Raw genomic sequence first — 16534 nt, forward strand, 5'->3', positions numbered from 1 at the left:
GGATGAAGGCCTCTCCAGCAACTTTCCAGTTCCTTCTGTTTTGTGCAATGACCATCCATTTACTACCCACAAACTCATGAATTTTATCTATCCATCTCTGCCTTTGTCTTCCAGGTTTTCTTCTAGCTCCTCTTGGGTGCCATCCTGTTATTTTCTTAGTCCATCTGTCATCATGTCTTCGAGCTATGTGTCCTGCCCAAGACCATTTTAGTTCTTTAGTTTTGATAAGAATGTCCTTTACTTGAGTTTGCTGCCTAATCCATGTGTTTCTCTTCTTATCTAATAGTCTGATTCCCAATATAATTCGTTCCATTCTTAGCTGTGTAGTTCTCAGCTTCTCTTCCATTGTTAGCTGTGTAGTTCTCAGCTTCTCTTCCATTCTTTTGTGAGTGCCCAAGTTTCACTTCCATATGGTGGGGAGTATAACATTGGTTCATTATTTTATGTTTCAAACAAACTGGGATATTGCTCTTCAGTATGTGACTATATTTCCTGAATGCTATCTATCCAAAATTTATTCTTCTCTTGACTTCCAGCCATTTATCGTTATTACAGCTAATAACTTGTCCCAGATAAGTATATGACTCCACCTTTTCAACTACTGCTCCTTCAATCATTATGTCCCTTTCTGTGGCATACTTGGTCATCATTACTTTTGTTTTAGCCATATTCATCTTTAGTCCAAAATCCTTACTAACTGTGCATAACTGATTACGATTTTCCTCTAATTCTTTGGGATCGTGGCTTATGACCACAATGTCATCTGAAAATTGTAAATGGTTTAGGTACTCTCCATTCACATTGACTCCTTTCTGCGACCAGTCTAATCTTCTGAAAGCTTCCTCAAGGGCAGTAGTAAACAGCTTCAGAGATATTGTCTCTCTGAAGAAGACTTTTTCAATTTTAAATTTCCTACCCGTCTTTGTCTAGTCTAATAAAGGAGGTAGCGTTCTCATATATTTTCTTCAAAATCATAATATATGGGGTATCTATGCCTTGTCTTTCCAGTGCCCGAAACATTGCCTTATGCTGTATGGAGTCAAATGCCTTTTCATAATCCACAAATGCCAGGCATAATGGTGTTTTATATTCATTTGCTTTCTCCATTAGCTGTGATATTATGTGAAGGTGATCCATGTCCTAAAGCCAGCTTGCTCTTTCAGTTGATGACCCTTGTGAACCTTGATTAGTAATGACCCTTGTGAACAACTTGTAGATATGGGATAACAAGCCAATTGGTCTATAATTTCTAATTTCTGATTTATCTCTTTTCTTATGTAGCAAAACTATGATTGTATTATTCCACTGCTTAGGCGTCACACCTTTTCTATTGCATTTTTTGAAGAACCTTGCCAGTTTTTGTGTTATGTCTCTTCCTCCAAATTTTAACAACTCTACAGTAACTTCATTTTCCCCGGGGCTTTCTGATTCTTCATTTTCTTCAACGCCTGTTCTACTTTATCAGGAAGAATATCGGGTATGTTGTATGTGTTGATAATTTGCCATCCATCTTCCCCACTGCTGAAATCATTCCCTCACTCCTTGTATAATTCTCTATAGTAGTCTTCTGCCATTTGAATTATGCCTTCTCTGCTATTTATAAGTACACCAACATTGAAAATCCAAAGAAATTTGTAACTTTGTAAAAATTGAATACTATGTACATAAATGCTTTTATTTCCTAATATGGCTTTATAACCAGTGGTGAGCTGCGAATATTTTAACAATGGGCTTGCAGTTTTTCCGACTTTCTACCGAGTAAATTTGATCGGTCACGGAAGTGCCGTCATGTGCGGCTTCCACTGGAGGCGCTTCCCACGCTCGCACTACTAGCACAGTGATTAGAGCGCATAACACATTTTTCGTGACCGGTATGATATCTCGAGTCAGGGGCAGATTTATGGGGGTGGACAGATGCGGCTTATTACCTCCTTAACCATGCATATAAGTGAATATGTAAAATGTTCCTAGGTCTATCTAAAAAAAAAAAAAAAAAAACTTAAAAACCTGGTCATCATGCCTCGCCTAACGATGTTAACTGGATACGATGGTGTCTGGAGTTCTAACTTTTTGAATAGTATGATGTCACGATCGTGCTTCCTGAAGTTACTACCGCAGTAAGTATGATTTCAACAATGCAAATATTTGCCAACAATTTCTTTTTTTGTCTCACATTTTCGTTACCTTCCATTGTTAGGTTCCCCTGAAATTTGCGTATGCCGCTTCAACTACAAGATCGGTACATCAATTGGTGCTATTTAACAGAGATATTTTGATACGTTGCACTCACAAGTATACATCTCTTACTTTAGTTATCATAAATCCATTGTATCTTGTCTTTCAGAAATTATGAAAATCTGTGAATGATCAATAAAATATTTACACGAAAAAAGCTCTTTTATTTCCTAATTGATATATACAAATCAAAATACCTAAAAGGAACGCGAAGGATGTTTCGCATAAACCATCTACCGCGCATGCTTGGGTAGCATATGTTTAAAATTTCTTTCAATGGTGTCGTTATTTTCTTAATTTAATTTAAACTCACTCTGTTGCATTAATAACTTATCCTTTAAGGATAAAACAATGCATTTAATAACTTGCATGAGGTAATTTTTTTACTTTCGATTTTGATTCCTTCAAATTCTTTTCACTTCAACATGCTCTCAATTTTAGCTTCATAATTTCCTTCAGAATTTTTTGAAATTAGCGATAGTTCGAATAATTAATTTATCTGCTGTTACCATAGTGAATCCGTAAAGCTTCTGAAAGGTAAGAGAGCTCCTGCAGGATGTCGATCATTCGTGCTAAATGGTTAAGAAATTCCAAATTTAAAAGTTGATTTAATAATCCCGAATATTTAACTTCTGATTCAAAATGTTTGCACAAAGTGGGATAATTGCTCCAACTCACAATTGCCGTCCCAAGCTTCATCGTGGCCCAAACACACGACTGATCTTTGTAGTTTCCACATAAAGTTCTTTAGCAATCATCCTTAATTCGCGCTAGATTTTTGGAGATTGGTAATACAGTTTTTTTTTTTTTTAATTATTGCCTGAATGCCATTATATTTTAGAACATTTTCTACACAGTGAAAGCCTCAACGAAGTTTCAAAATCTGCCAACATTTGATCTTCGTAAATTTATATAATTTCTCAGTTGCCTCAAATCCCCCCCCCCACTACTAGTTCTTTGAATACAGTGCAAAATGTCTAAATCACACGGATATTCTGCTACTGTGACCATGTAAACATAGACAGGAGAAATTTACTGGAAGGCATGGATCACTCACTTCTCCGAAAAACATACACCTGTTTGTTCTAGTACCGCAACACACGTTGACCAGAGGCTATAATCCGTGTCGAGAATCTTCTTAATCCTCTGACTGGCTATGGAAAACATATTGACTAGCACGTCTTCTCCGTATGTGACTGCATAGGTTTTACAGACACCACTAACATTGTGAAACGGTAATCACCTTCACCCTCAATTCGTGCTTTCTAATTACCTAAATTGCCTCAAGGCCAGAGGTGAGAACAATGCATACACAGTTGTCTCTCCTAATCCGTTCGTTACATGGAAATTTTCTTCATTCAACAGAAACTATTTTAAATGTAATTACCAAGGGGAATCAAAATAATTCGCTATAAAGAATTTTGTTAAACAGAGGTCCGACTGTAATTAAATCAAAAATGAAGCAATTTTTTAAATACATAACCAATCGATTGCACCATTAAAATGCTGGGAATGGGGCCCTGCTTGCCCCACCGTAGTTTCGGCTCTGGATACTCAATAATTGCATTCAGGATTTCATTTCTAAAATAAATCTCAACAATGGGCTTGAAATTTTCAAAAAAAAAAAAAGGTTATCTCAACAATGGGCTCTTGCGAGCCCACTAAAGCTCACCACTGTTTATAACTGAATTAGAGTAGGATTATTTTCAGATAATCATTAATATACTGAATTTGTGGGCTAGTGTCATTGCAGCAGCAATAGATACAAGACATCAATAATGTGATCTATGGAAAATGCATATGCATTTTCCATAGATCTATCTAGGTATGTCTCTTAATATAATTCTCTTACTATAATCTTTCCCATAAAATATAAAAATTCAGTATATACTGGGTGGTTATAAAATAAGTTTCCCTATTCAGGAGACGCTAGTGTCAAAACGGTTAGAGATAGTGCTGTAAAAATCAGTGGGTATGTCATTTAGGGTATGGGGAAGCGATCTGTAGAAGAAAAAAATTTCTGCCACCAGGGGAGAAATTGTCACTGTAAACATGAGCTGGAATACTTAACTTAGGATTAGATTTTAATATCAGAACTTGTAGAAATCTACAGATATTGTTCTATGCACTTTCCTTAACTTGAGATGATATTCTGAAAATGGAGGACAGTGTGCGACATAGTTTCGCATAGCATCTCATTGGGGATGTTGGCTACATGCTGTTTAATGCTTGCTTTCAAATTGACAAGCATATGTATGCCGCCACGGTAAACTCTGTGTTTTAGGTATCCCCATAGCCAGAAATCAGAGGGATTGAGGTTTGTGATCGGGCTGGCCAGAATTGTGGAAAGTCTCTAGAAATGATGCGATCATTTCTGAATGTTGAATGAAGCAGTTCCTTCACTTATCAACCAATATGGGGAGGGGGAACCATCTTGCATGAACACTACTGTCTCCAAACATTGCCTTTCTTGCAGAGCGGGAATAATGTGATCTCTTAGAAGAGTGCAGTACTACCGTGCACTAGTTACCGTACACTTTACGGGGCCATGAGGTGTAAACTGTTCAAAGAAAAATGGTCAAAGTATAAACTCTTCTGTGAATCCACACCATACTATAACGTATGGACTTTTTAGTGGTCTTTCATGCACAGCAGATGGAGGAGAAGTTCCCCACATTCGGCAGTTTTGTGTATTTACAGGCCCACGAAGATTGAAGATGTACCTCATCAGACCACAAGATCATTTGAGCCCCATATATCATAGGAGAGACTGCTTCAACAGGGATGGGATACACTTAAATAGAAAGGGTGCAAGAATATTTGCTGATGCTATCGAGGCAGTGTTAGGTTGGTCGGAAAACTGCTAGCTTGGGGGGGATACAAGGACTAATAGATTAACAGTATCCACTGGCAGAGGTGAAAGTGATTCTTGCACTGCTTCTATTGGAATCGGCAGAAGCCTGGAAAACAAGATGCAGGATATTTCAGAGACTCCTGGGAGTCATTGCGGTACAAGTAAACACATGGGTTGTGTTAGGGTAGCTAAGAAAAAGAACAGGTGCATGTATACTTGCGTGTACACCGATGCTAGGAGTTTGGTAAATAAATTTGATGAATTTGAGGTATTGCTCAAAGCATCAAAGGCGGATATTGTTGGGATATCAGAGACGTGGTGTCACACAGATATAATGAAGGCAGAACTGGAATTTGGGGAGTACGACATCTACAGAAAGGATAGGAAGGGAGGAGGGGTTATGCTATTAGTTAAGAAACATATGAAATCCAAGGAAGTGAAGCCAGTCGACATCGCTGGACAGTGCAGTGTCGAGTCAGTTTGGTGTGGCATAAGCACTGGGAGATCAAAATTGAGAGTAGGAGTGTGCTATAGGCCTAATGACTCTGATGAGTGTAATAAGAAACTGTACAGGGAAATAGAGTGGGCCAGTAAATTAGAGAGTCTTATAATGGGGGATTTTAATTTCCCAGATATTGACTGGAATTTGTGGGTTGGTCACTCACACACTAGCAAGGCTTTTGTGGATTTATTGGATGATTGTTTTCTACATCAGCATGTTCGGGAGGCAACTAGAGGGAGTAATACTCTTGATTTGATTTATCAGTAGTGATTCTTCATGCATTAAGAATCTGCAGGTAAATGAACCACTACGTGGCAATGATCACAGTGTGCTGAAGTGGGATTTACTCAACGAGGTAACTACCACCAGGGGTAAAAGGAAGGGTTTTTGCTTTCGTAAAGGTGACTACAGTGGTCCGAGACAGTATTTAAATTCTATATGGTGGGACCAACTGATGATGTTACCAACAGCAAATTCAAAATGGGAAGCATTCAAAGAACTTGGAAGCTACCAGGCTTTACATACCAACTAAGAAATATTGTTCAAAGTTTAGGCCTAAATGGATGTCAGATGAACTAACGAGACATATGGCAGAGAAGAAAAATGCATTGGATACATATAAATTAATGGGTGACATGGAAGCCTGTGATAGATAAGCTGGTCTGTAACCAAATCACAAAGGAGATTAGACAGGCCAAGGCAGATTATGAGAAATCTTTGGCAAAGGATGCAAAGAAAAACAGCAAAGAGTTCTTTACCTATGTAAACTCTAGAAGAAAAGGGATGAATCAGATTGGTCCACTGGATATTGATGGTTCAACAGTTGAAGATCCTGCTCGGGTGGCTAACAAAATAAACGAGTATTTTGCATCTGCATTCACACATGAGGAGTTATTCATTGAGGGGAATGCCAGAGGTGAGTTAAACTCTGGCAGTGAGCTAGATGATTTTGTAATAACTGAGAGGAAAGTGGAGGAGAAATTGTTGAGGATAAATATAAAATGGCACCTGGGGTGGATGGGATATATCCAGTTATATTAGAGGAGGCAGCAAAGGAAGTAAGCAAACCCTTAACCATAATTATGAGAGCTTCCTTGGACTCGGGGAGCTACCCATATACTGGAGAGTGCAAATGTGACCCCAATTCACAAAGGAGGATCAAAGGCTGACACAAGTAATTATAGACCTGTGAGTTTAACTTCTGTTCCAGGAAAATTAATGGAGGCACTGGTTAAAGAAGCACTGCAGGATCATCTAGACAAGACTTCAGTTATAGATGATCCTGCAGTGCTTCTTTAACCAGTGCCTCCATTAATTTAGACAAGACTTCAGTTATAACAGGCGCCTCCGTAGCCAGGTGGGAATTGAGCAGCAGTGCATAGCACACGCTTCTTGATTAGACTGGGGTTCGAACCCGTCACCACCAAATAAGGAGGATGTGGAAAGGTCAGGGAATGACCACCGCATATCCCGGAGCAATATGGCCTTAGTTGCTAATGCTCCTGAAAGCCAAATAACAAACAACAAACAAGTTTCAGTTATAGCTCGGACACAGCATGGTTTTGTTAAGTGAAAGTCTTGCCTGACCAATTTGATTGAATACTATGATGCAGTCACAAAAGAACTGGATGCAGGGAATAACTTTGATATTATATACTTGGATCTTAGAAAGGCTTTTGATACTGTTGCACATGGAAGACTGCTACACAAATTGGAGCAGTGTGGCATTGGAGGCAAATTGCTGCTATGGATAAAGGGATGGTTGAGAGGAGAGGACAGAGAGTGGTAATCAATGGACACTGGACATCGTGGACTAATGTTATTAATGGAGTCCCTCAGGGTTCAGTGTTGGGTCCATTATTGTTTTCTGTATTTATAAATGATATTGATGATGGTATATCAAAGTTAATGTCCAAATTTGTGGATGATACAAAGGTTGGCAGGGTTGTTACGGACACTACTGATGCTATGCTGCTGCAACAGGATCTGGAAAGGTTGAGCAGATGGGCTGAGAGGTGGCAAATTAAATTTAACATTGACAAAGGTAAAGTACTACATATGGGAAAGAGCAACCTCAGGTAGAGAATGAAAAGGACCTGGGGGTAATTGTGCAGGCAGATATGAAGTTCTCTGAGCAGTGCAGGCGGGTTGCAGAGTAGCTCATGGTGTCTTGTCATTGATATACAGGAATTTTTCTAGCAGGGATAAGGAGGTGATTGTTCCAATGCAATGGCCAGGTCACACCTTGAGTACTGTATACAGGTCTGGAGGCCTCATTTCAAGAAGGATGTAGAGCTGCTGGAATGAATACAGAGAAGAGCAACAAGATTAGTGAATGGAACAAAGGGTTGCTCTTACGAAGAAAGGCTTAAGTTTTTCAAATTACAGTGTCTGGAGACTAGGCACCGGTGAGGTGATCTGATAGAGGTGTATAAAACTTTGAATGGTTTGATCATGCTCAATGCTGATGGGATTAGATGTGCGGAAATTTGCCTTTAGCCAGTGGGTAGTTGGTTGGTGGAACAGACTTCCATCCCTTGTTGTGGAAGTTGATAGCCTTAATAAATTTAAGGCTCAGCTGGACAGGTATTTCGAACGAATGAAGGGGTGAAATGGAAGTGTTTTTTTTTTTTTTTTTTTCTTTTGGTTGATGCTGCATAAGCTTGCTTTCTTACATCATATGCCTCTACTAATGGTAATCATCAAGTTCTATACGAACCAGAAATCGTAGAGCAAAACCTATTCATTGTTGCTGATCATAAGCCTTTAATTCTTGCACTACATGAATCTTATACGGGATCCAGTAAAATTATTCGAAGCACTTTACATACAATAGACTAAGGAAGGTTCAAGTCTCTTGACACAACTCTGGCACTACTGACTGGTAGCATTTCACATTCTGACCATTGCAACCGCCACTTCATCCACTACTCCCGCTCCGATACGTGGTCGTCCCCTACCTGTCGTCCCCTGGAATTCCCTGGTTGCTTCACATTTCTTTATTAGTTTTCGAAACCCCACTGATGTCAAAGGTCCTTTATGGAAACCTTTAAGTTTCCAATATTCACGTAGTGCTGTATTAGCATTACTATTACAGTAAACCCCCACTATTCGCGGTATCTGTATTCATGGTTTCGCATATTCACAGTCGCTGATTTAATATAAAATGAAACCTAAAAAAATGTGAATTTTAAGGTGCCGTGAACATTTTCCGCCATAAAAAAACATGGGCGCGGCTAAAATTATCTTTCCTAGTCAAAACAGCGCTCAGTGGGTGGCGGGGATAGTGGTGACAAAATCGCGAGCGTGGATGTTTCTCGCTAATCCTTTTTCAGTATGTGTTATGCACTTGTCATGGAAGGTTTCGTCGTTTGCTTTTAATTTATATGCTTATAAATTAAATAAATTTATCGATTTATAAATTGATATGCTTACAAAAGTGATAAATCTACCGTTTTCAGTGTAAAACAGGCTTTTTCGAGTGTGTTAACGGAAGAAAGTGACTTTTTTGTGGACAAGTTCTTTGTAACCCGTACAAAAATATGGCTATGAATAACAAAGGAAATGTGAAAATATCGAAGAAGGTGATGACATTAGCGAATAAAATTGAGTTATTATACAAAATTTCTAATGGTGAAAGTGTATCCTCAGTGGCAAAACATTATAAAATCAATGAGTCAACGGTACGATCAATCAAAAAATCGGAAGAAAAAATCTGCCATAGTGTCTGTGAAAACGCACTGATTGCTTCAAAAATTTTCTCTGTAACTCGTGATGTTAAATTAGAAAAAATGGAAAAAACTTTAAATCTGTGGATAGAAGACCGAACTCAAAATAAAATTCCCTTAAGTTCACTCATCATTCGTGAAAAGACAAAACTCCTTTATCAACACTTTAGTGAAAAATGTGATAGCACTGGCAGGATAAGTTTATTATTATTATTAGCCATAAGGTGCAAGGAAGCCTGAGGCTTATGCTGCACCAGCCAAAAAAAAAAAAAAACCATGCCACCCTGAGAGAGAGAGAGAGTGTCAGAAGAAGGGAATCACCAAGAAAGAAGAATGATGATATCCAGCTCAGGACCCTGGGTTTGCCAAGCCCATACTCACCAGGTGTGACCCCCTAGCAAAGGTGCTGGTTTGAAAGATTTGTTTGAAATTTCTAATAAATATTACATTTAATATTAAATTGTTTCTTATTTTCATTTCGATGCCATATGCTTGCATTTCTAATGGTCATATTGTGAAGATACATATAATACATACATAGACAAAATTTTAGACTAGTTTTTCTTATATATTTCATACTTTGGAACGGAACCACTTTATTACTATGGGAGCCATTACTCAGTATTCGCGTTTTCGGTATTCACGGCATTTCTCATGAACGTAACCCCCGCGAATAGCAGGAGTTTACTGTATTCTGGTAGAACAGTTTTAGTAAAAGAGCATGTTCCTTTCTTGTAAGAGTCATAATGGTTATTGATGGTGGCATTGGCCTTTGCTTTTATCTAACAGGATGTCATTTGCATAAGCAGTGTGTCTTGAAGTAAATGACAACTTTTACATATGTGCAGTGCCATTTCCCCCCTGTTGGCAGAAAATTAGAACTAATTTTTTTTCTTCTACAAATCCATACCATACTCACTGATTTTCACATCGCTAACTCTAACCGTTTTGACACTAGGGTCTCCTGAATAGGGAAACTTATTTTATAACCTCCCGGTATATCTATATATAAAAAAAATGTAAAAATAATATGTTTAATAGTAAAAATAAAGAAAGAAATTACCATGCACAAAAGTGGCTGTGTATAAGTAATACACAACAACACGTTTCATAATATATAGAGACAATATCATGCCTCTATATATTATGCAATGAGCGAAAAAGCAAATAAATAATGAAGATAGAAGTAGAAATGGAAGGAGAGTGGAAGGAATATGCAATGATGATGATTTGAACAATGTAATAATATAATATATACAATAAATATGATAATGATTATATATATAGTATAATATTACCAGCACTGATATATGTACAACAAAATTGTAAATTTTGTGTAAGTTTTATGATTGTGTGGCAAATAATAAGCAAATACTCTTAACAAGGTCTGGGATGAATATTAATGAATTAAAATATGAATGCTGAGAAGGAAGTATGATAAAAATGGAACATCACAGTAAAATTTCATTAAGGACCCCCAACTATGATGATCCAATTGGGCCATAATGTATCATACATTTGCTAGCAGGGAAAAGGAGGTGATTGTCCCTCTGTATAAGGCAATGGTCAGGCCACACTTTGAATGCTGCATACAGGTCTGGAAGCCTCATTTTAGTAAGGATGTAGATTTGCTTGAGCGTGTACAGAGAAGGGCAACAAGATTGGTGAGGGGAATGAAGGGATCCTTTTACCAAAAGTCCATTAAAACAAGCAAATTTATTTACAGTTAGGTAACATATTCTGATATATGTTATCAAACATATATATGCTGTCATGTGGAAGGATGTAGAGTTGCTAGAATGAGTATAGAGAATGGCAACAAGATTGGTGAGAGGAACAAAGGGGTGCACTTACGAAGAAAGGCTTAAGTTCTGCAAGTTGCAGCATCTGGAGACTAGGTACCTGCGAGGTGATCTGATTGAGGTATATAAGGCCTTGAATGGTTTGAGCAAACTCAGTGCTGATGGGGTGCTTCCGCTTGCTCAGATTAAGAACCTGAGGGGGCATTGATTGAAATTGAGGAAAGACAGTTGTAGAAGAGATGTGTGGAAGTTGCTTTTAGCCAGCAGGTAGTTGATTGCGGGAACACACTTCCATCTGTTGTTGTGGAAGTTGATAGCTTAAATAAATTTAAGGCTGAAGTGAATTAGACAAACACTTGGAGTGACCGGATAGGTGAAATGGGAAAGTTTTTTTTTTTTTTTTTTTTTGGTTGATGCTGTATAAGCTTGCTTTCTTGCATCAAATGCCTCAAATAATGCTAATATGATATTAGAACACAAGTATGAAAGAAAAAAAAAAAAGTAAAAGAAACATAAAATGTTTTCATGCAAAACAAAACTGACAAAATGTTTAAATCATATAGAACATGAATAATTGGATTTTTATACATTAACAGATGAGCTGGAACATTGATAATTATCATGTAAAAAACTGGATCACCGTGAGAAGATGCTCAGAATCTGGTGACATGGTTGGCCAGGTCAACCCTGTCACCAGATGTAAGATGACTATTATTATGACCAATAGACAAATTGACACAAAAAAAGACAGCAAAATGAATGCCAGAAAGCTTTATTACCAGTATAAACTGTACATTTCTTCAATGTAACTGGTAATGTGTACAGTATATGCCATATGACTGATCACCAATAAAAGCATCTTGTCTTGGGTGTTTGTTACCTCTAATTAAATATGAATTTTAGATGTCCCTATAACCATAAATCTGCTGCTGTTGAATCTGTCAAATGTGAAGGCCAGTTTTTTTTGTTTTTTTTTTTTATGAAACCCCAAACACAAAAGGTATCAAAACCTATAGTACTTAGTACCATGCATGGGTTGAAGGAGAAGTATTGGGAGAGGGGGATGCCGGAAACTTTGCTCTAGAGACTAAACATGGGTTTCACCACTTCAAGCCTCCAATAAGCAAAGTGGTGGTATTTCACCGGTTGATGAAAGTCATCTACCACAATAATCAATGTGAAATTGCTAGCAGGAAAATATCATCTGGAAAATATATGTTGGCATACAGTCTTGTGTGGAGATAACTTTTCCTGTTGCTGAGCAGGTTTAATCTGAGTAGATAATGCACTGTTCTGGATACATGTTTTTAATATTTGCACCATTAGTACTAATGCTAAACTATGGGCTGTGGGTAAATAAGCAGTGAGCTGAGACATTTCTGCCACAAAGAGGAATTTGACAAGTGGAATATTGCTCGATTCTGACCAGACAACAGAATTTAATATGTTCTCATTGCCCAATTTAGTCACAGGATGTTGTTGGATTATTCCTCATCCTTTTCCAGTTTGGCAAGAAATTGTAGTGTGAGTCATGATGCATTCCATAGTAAAAGAGCTTGAACCTGAGGGGCTTTATATGGACTCATTCTAACTGTTTTGTGAAGAACCTTCCATACTATGGATAGATGCCTCCAATTTGAGCAGAAACAGCATGGGCATTAGCAGTATACTTTATATTTCTATCTATTCTTCTGCTTCTCTACTGCAGCGAAAATTTAGCACCAGTTTCCATACCATTACAGGATCATCCTTTATATGGTTTTTTGCATATTATTATTAGTCATATGGTACAAGGAAGCCTGAGGGTTATCCTGCACCAGCCAAAAAAAATTTCTGAATTACCCTGAGAGAGAGAGAGAGAGAGAGAGAGAGAGAGAGAGAGAGAGAGAGTGTGTGTGTGTGTGTGTGAGTCAGACTTAGAAGGGAATCATAAGAAAGAGAAGAATGATGATGATATCCAGCTTGGAACTCTGGGGTTAATATGCAGTACGTTGCCTGATATATTTTTATCAAATTGTTCATAGCTTTAGTGTAATATGGAACCATAATGAGCATTATGCACATGTTGATCCATTGATGCTGCTTTGGCATCATATCTCTGCATTTATGAGTGCTTCACTAACCACTTCTCTATCCTATTCTGTGAAATTCATTTTTTGCCTCTATCATTCTCAAAACTTCACTAATCACTTGGAACTCTTTGATTTCCTCTCTATAAAACTATTTTCTCCAGTCCAGCTTTCCTAACAGTGAGGTAATTTCCCTTGGTGATTGTTCACAACTCCAGTTGGCTTCTGTTTTCTAGTCACACGGATCTTGCTGGTCAAGATCCATGCTGAGGCGTTTGCAATTACCAGTGACTACAAAAAGTTTTCATTTACCTACCAGAATACCAGACAATCCTAATCACACAGCCAACATGCTTGGTCTTCTTCTCACAAACAGTCTTTCCAAGTACACACACGAGGTGAGCGGTCCTCTAGTCCCCTAAGATCACAATTTGGTGATGGTCTCTTTTCCAGTGGAGCCTTTCTCTTGTGTCCATTCTCAACCATGTGTTGTTTGGCATTAAAAGAATGTAAAACAGGGTGATCTTTACAGATCACCCCATCTTACATTCTTTCTGTAAAGATCAGTAGTAAAGATGCCATCTGACCGTTGGGTTATACAAGGATTGTTCAATAAAGAATGATCATAATTTTTCCAACCTTACTGCTTGCTATTTCAAGCTGAGCTGCAGAATTTAAGACCAAACCAAACTGCATCACATAGGAACTGTGCAGTTGATCACACACATGGCGATCGGTCAAGTTTATGCCTGTTTCGCCTACATAAAAATGGATGTGACATATGAGGAACAGTATGCTGCTTTCAGATTTTGTTTTCATTTCAAGAAAACATCAGCTGAAGTGTATGAAATGTTAAAAGAGGCTTATGTTGAATCTATGTTTTTATATAGCACACCTCGCTATACAAGATCTCCGCTTAGCAGTTATGTGCTGTGATTGCCATATAACTGCATTCTTTTCAAGGTGATTTTGCATTACTTCTTCACTGGCTTCATTATTGAGAATTTTTAAAGGTGGTTTAGAATTTTTAAAGATGGATGTGATTCAATAACAAAAATTGGCAGTTCCTGGAGCTCCAAATACTGCTATTACCATAGAAACCACAAACACTGCTTCTTTAATCATGAGAAAAAATCATTGTATGACAGTAAGGACACTGGCATAGAATTTGAGAATATCAATAGGAAGCATGCACATTATTCTCCATGACATTTGCATATGACATGTGTTTGTGCATGCTGGGTTCCAAGACTAATCACACTTGAGCAACAGCAAGCTTTCATGTAGGTTTGTCAGGAGTTGCAAAGGATAGTTATGAAGATGGTGAAGTTCTGCTTAAGGTGATAATGGCAGATGAGACATGGCCTTGTCATTTCGACCCAGAGAATAAGCAACAAATCTATGTTTGGAAGTCTCTATCATCGCCAACAGTGAAAAATACCCAAAGTTATGACATCTCTTTTTTTGATTTAAAGAATTGTGTATCATCATGTTGTTCCACATCATATGACCGTTATTGGACCGTACTATGGAACCATACTGCACACTTTTCAGGTCACATTTGTTGCAAATATCGACAACTGCATGCAGGTTGGTGGACGCTGTATCACAACAATGTCAGATCTCACATTGCTGATACTGTCATCGAATGGCATATAGGGGAAACCCTGGAGACCGCAATTAAAACTGTCATCAAGTACTTAGCCAGCATTAATGCTAAATGTGTTCCTTATCTGCCCTACAGCCCTGACCTTGTGCACTGCGAATTTTTTTTAATATCCAAAGTGAAAGAAGCTGCAAGGAAAACGTTTCCAATCAGAAGTTGTAATGATGTTGGGGCAATTCTCAAACCCATGTTAAAAAATGGCTTCCATCACCATGTTTTTGAAGAATGGCAGAAATGTTGGAGTAAGTGCATTTCATCAAATGGGAACTACTTCGAGAAAAAAAAAAACCCATCAAAATATTAAATATTGATGATTAATAAAGGTATGTTGTGAAAAAAAAAATTATGATCATTCTTTTATTGAATAGCTCTCATACAAATGGGATAATCATCTCCTTGTTGTTGCTGGCATATTTTCTGTATATCATCAACAGAACTCCATGAGCCATCCTAGTAGCTTTTCTGCACTTCTCAGAGATTGTGCTTTTACAGTTACCCTAGGTTATTTTTGTTCTTTATTACCTGAGTGGTTTGCAGAGTTGGTATGTTGTTTTAGGGTTACTACTACCCAAATGCCTTGTATTTATCAGTGTTACACCTCAATTGCCATTTCTCAGTCCATCCACTTAGTTTCTTCAGGTATTGTTGCAATGTTGCACTGATTCATGTTATTTACTAGTCAAGTTTTTTTCTTCAGCAAACTGTGACATTAAGTTTGATGTCTTTGTCAATATCATTAATAAATATTAAAAACAGTAAGGTGCCAAGCTCTGAACTGAGGGACTCTGCTAATAACATTAGTCATGAAGATCAGTGGCCATTAAGAATCACTCTGTCTCCTGCCACTCAACCATCCTTTTATCCATTGAAGTAAATGTACCCTAAAGATCAGCTGTGGCAATTTGTACAAGTAATCTTTAATGTGAAACAATCTCAAAAGCTTTACTGAAATCTAAGTACAGTCTGTCCTCGTATAGCACGATAGTTATGTTCCTAGAAACCCTCGTGCAATGCAAAATCGTGCAATATAAACAACAGGCCCTATGGGAAAAGTGGGGTTAGGTGCCGACCACCCAAGATTGAACACACATTTGGAACCAAAACATTACCAAACACAATAAATAATCGGGTAATTTTAATCGTTATAAAATTCTTATGTATTTTATAACGATTAAAATACGTAATAAAAAATATAATATAATAAATATTTTTTATTATTTATTATATTATAATAAAGTATTTTTAGTATTTTTTAATACTAAAAAGTATTTTTTACGAATAAAATACGTATTTTATTCGTAAAAAATTTATTATATTAAATAAAATAGTTGTAATAAAATACTTACGTATTTTATAATATGTAAGTATAAATTATAATACTTAAGTAAAAATAAAATGCTTACGTATTTAATTACGACTATTACGTAATAAAATATTGCTAACGCTTTTGCTTCTATCGTAAGCAAACTTGTTTTTTGTTCGATTTTCTATCCAAACAGATGACAGCCGTTCCATCTCTTCCAATTCTTGTGTCTTAATCTAATGGATTTTAATTACACTTTGAGTTGTTCCCGCTATGAAAGTTGTTTTTATTTTCTCCGCATTCTTTGTAATTCTCGGCGTTGCCTCATTTAGGTCTGTAGCACGTGCAATATCACATGGTCTTTCATTTCGCTCA

At 37.3% G+C, this 16534-nt stretch overlaps 1 protein-coding gene across 4 annotated transcripts in view; it reads left to right on the top strand.

Annotated features, from left to right (window-relative positions):
- The window catches only part of LOC150086975 (serine/threonine-protein kinase ULK3-like), a 322244-nt gene that overhangs the window by 111440 nt on the left and 194270 nt on the right, over positions 1–16534 (top strand). The gene's annotated exons all lie outside the window — the stretch shown is intronic.

The sequence above is a fragment of the Mastigoproctus giganteus genome, chromosome 4 (genome assembly GCF_048544385.1).
Source record: "Mastigoproctus giganteus isolate SK-2022 chromosome 4, ASM4854438v1, whole genome shotgun sequence".
Taxonomy (NCBI): Eukaryota; Metazoa; Arthropoda; class Arachnida; order Uropygi; family Thelyphonidae; genus Mastigoproctus; species Mastigoproctus giganteus.